The 3,910-nt window shown below is 33.9% G+C and overlaps 1 long non-coding RNA gene across 1 annotated transcript; it reads right to left on the reverse strand.

Moving 5' to 3' along the window:
- Positions 1-1,360: 1,360 nt before the first annotated feature.
- Positions 1,361-3,272, reverse strand: LOC114718389 (uncharacterized). Its single transcript, XR_003737810.1, has 2 exons — positions 2,204-3,272; positions 1,361-1,587 (listed from the first exon to the last, which is right to left on the reverse strand). It is a non-coding gene; the product is annotated as an uncharacterized LOC114718389 (long non-coding RNA).
- Between the last annotated feature and the right edge of the window lie 638 nt (positions 3,273-3,910).

Consider the following 3,910-nt stretch of genomic DNA (forward strand, 5'->3'; position numbering starts at 1 on the left):
ATAACTAAATTTCAACTTCTCAATTTAAATAACTTATGCTTCCTTCCTTAATGTCAAACCTTATCAACAAAAACCCTAACAAATAATAAATACGAAAACAATTTAATTAGTTTGAGAATATAAATTCTATTACACCACATATAAAAGAATGAACTTAGCATGAAAGAGCAAAATGTTATATATAAGTGTTATCTTCTTGCCTCCAATGTAATCCTTTTAAAATTCTCAGTTAACTACATACTCTACATGTTATGGTTAAAACATAAAAAGGATTTTATAATTAACTATGTACAGCAAAAAGTCATGAAATCTAAACCTTGTCAAACATAGATAACCATAACCCTAAAGTTTTAAATGTTGATTGCTAAAACAAACTGGATAATCAATGTACAATGAGTAACTTTGGTAATTACGTAAAAATCAAGTCTACAAATGAGGGTAATACTACTAACGTGCTTCAATAGAAAAGTGGTCATAGCCTGTAATGTATCTTTTTTTTTTAAAAAAAAAAAAAAGACTCTAACAGTAAAATCAAGAATAAGAAGCATTAGATATGGGAGCATTTTTACAATGTACATTGAGTAATACCACTCCAAAGTGCTATTAAGAAATAAAAGAAAAAAGTTGCATTTAATATTCATCATTCAAACGTGCTTACAAGACAAAGCTGTGTTGATACTAGATAGAAACCAGTGACATCACTAATATTTCAGTTCTGGTTCTGATCTAGCTTGCTTTAGGGAAAATCTAAGGAAACTTGTATCTCCACACCTCATAAGTCAAATAAATGCTATATAGCTTCATATATAGGACACTAAAAATCCCATGACCTGTAACATTCGATGCTATGTTACAGGCCAAAATTTAAAATCCATCATCTCAACTTACGCTAAAACTTATCAAGGTCTCATTTTCTGTTAGCCAGTTTTATTGAAATTGAAAAATATAAAGTACATTTGGTTATTGTTAGAGGACAAAGGCCCAATGAAAGAAATTGAATGCACATAATAAACTATATTTTCTCAGCATCAGGAAAACAAATTTTGCTTTCTCATACAGTCTTATTGTAGATACGTAAAGTGATCAAATTAGTTAGTAATGTAAAGTTTCATTTAAGTATCGTACCCACACATAAATCAATATTGTATTCCCTATGATTGTTTTTGGTGGTGGTTGTGGTGAGAAGAGAATGATAGAAATGCTTGGTTGGAAGCGGGAATGGCCACGGCATAGTCACTTGTATTTCATGTAATTTACAGTATGGTTTTCACATGAAAAAGAAGATATTCAAATTACTTTAGTTGCAACCTGTTACCTACCAATTTATGTATAAGCGAGGAATATCACATCATGCAGCCAGTACTTTGAAACTTGTCTAATCATCATAGAAATTTAGTTTGCGACATGTTTGGGCAATCACCCAATGAACATTGCATAACCATTCCACATCTAGGGAACCCCAAAAAGCAAACCTCACAGAAAAATGAAACAAAAAAAGCACGATCCACTACTTAATGTGAAGTGGACCTTGCGTGTGGTATATGCATATCTTTACATAGATCTTTACATCTACAACGTCTTTGACCACTGTATAAAAAAACACCCAATAACCACTGTGTAAAGCATTAGCCATTGTAGCATTTATTCTTAATCTTGACTAATATAGGTATTAAAACATTAAAATATAAATGAAATACTCTTCTGCAGCATAGGGCAGGTTCACGTGAAGTGCAAGGGATTAAAAAAGAATCAAATATAATGCATGAACATCTGATCAAAGATTATGCAAAAGACAAAACAAATGAGGGAGGGATTAAAAAGAATCATCAAATATAATATATGAAATAAAAGAGTTATCAACACCTTCCATCAAACTGCAACACTGATGGGACCAAAAACTATAGAACAAACTTATCATATACATAGCAACAACAACTCTCAAACAACCATCAATTAACCATCATATTTTTCTTCATTTGTACAAAAGTAGAAAACATGGTTTTCTTCAATCGGGACCAGTTCAGCGGCATATACTATTCCTGCGGGAGTGTGTTTGCCTAATTATATTTGTGTAGAGTGGAAAAAAAAAAACTCCAGATATAAGCAAAGCCAAAAGCAACCAAAAAAAAGTATACCCAATCAAACTCAGATATTGGATGCTTTTCTAGAGGGGAAATAGTGAAATAGGATAGAGCTAACTCACTCAATACTTATAGAAGTGCCAGGCTTTTTCTGCATAATGCTGGAATTAATTGGTACATGATTAGCCGCCAACTCATCGAACTGGCTGGCAGATTCAAAAGAAACCTAAACATATAAATCACATTCCCATCAACAACTTAAAGGTTTTGATGAATTGTTTTCTGCAGCATAATTAATAATGAAGTTTGGTCCATTTTGTAAGTATTAAATATTCCCAGCCCCCTGCTTTCAGGATGGAACTTAGAATGGCTTTCTCTCCATCATTGTATGTCCGACACATCAACTTGTCATATGAAATCTAAAAAATGATCCACTTCATAAAAGATTACAAAGTCCACCTGGTATTATTTAGCCAAAGAAAAAGATGAGAAAAAGAGGAATACGAAGAGGATTAGGAAAGTGAAGAGGATGCCGAAGGGAAGACGATGAGCCACGCACAGAGCGGCAAATAAATCCATCGGCGAGAAGGTCATAGCATCAAACAAACAAATCCTTGTTTGGAGCCCTTAAGATGAAGTCGAAGAGATCTGAAAGACTCAAAAAGAGAAGAGAAGAAGAAATAGGGAAAAGAAGATGAGGGAGGAAAAATTATATACTAGCCACATATATAAATGTTGGTGTTAGATGGAAGAGGTGGTCATGACAGGCTGAAATGACAACAAAACCTCAGATAAGAGTGCAGGGGAAATGATCTTCAATCAGCCATGTCCCATGTGAGATTCTTCTGTGAGGACCCACTTTCTTTCACGATGGCGTCTTCACCTTCTCCGTCACTCTTTTCCTCATCTATGACGCCTCATCTTTGCTATCCGTTACTTTCTTTATCAACTTCCCCATCCAATCCATACTCACCAGCTTCTTTTTCTCATGCTCGGTAGAAGAGGAAGAGTTGGGTAGAAGCTCCCCATCAAAATTTAAAAATAGAAAGGAAAAAAAAACCAGAGAGGAGTGGTGGGGAACGATGGGTGCACCGACGAAATGAAAAGGAGAAAATACAATCACTCTTGAGTGAAATAGAAAACCATTAGACATTGGGACTCTCAAAATTTGAAATTCAAAATTGTCATTGTTTACCTTATAGTTTAAAAAAAGAAAAAAGAAAAGAACACAAAGCCACATGCATAAGCCGTTCCTCTTCACAGAGCTGGTACTGTTCATAGCACAGTAAAATGAGTGAAAAGCCCCTGTGTATAAAAATATGGCTTGGCTTGGCTTTGATTTTTATTTAATAGATATATAGATTTGATGTACATTACACTTAGAATTTGATTATAGTGCCTTTCTTATAAATCAAAGAGGAAGCTTTTTTTATGAGGTGCCAACTTGGAATTTGATTATGGAATTAAAAATAGACTAAGTTTATAAGCCCTTTATTGCACCCTTCTTGTAAATCAAAGAGGAGGCTTTTTTATGTAGATTAGACTTGGAATTTGATGTACATTACACTCGGAATTTGATTATGGAATTAAAAATAGACTAAGTTTATAAGCTCTTAATTGCACCCTCCTTATAATTAGTTACGATGCCATTGGTAACGCAGAGAAATTGAGAGAGAGAGAGAGAAGGAGAAAAGGTATTGTCTTATTCATTGAATGGATCATAGACAGGGTTAGTGTTCTAACTAAATTACAGCTCTACACTAATAATCTCTAACCGAATGGTATTTATTTAACTAAGTCTGTTACCCCCGTAAGCTAGCGAGTATATA

The sequence above is a fragment of the Neltuma alba genome, unplaced genomic scaffold (genome assembly GCF_004799145.2).
Source record: "Neltuma alba isolate B1F8T4 unplaced genomic scaffold, ASM479914v2 tig00011845_pilon, whole genome shotgun sequence".
NCBI classification, from domain to species: domain Eukaryota; kingdom Viridiplantae; phylum Streptophyta; class Magnoliopsida; order Fabales; family Fabaceae; genus Neltuma; species Neltuma alba.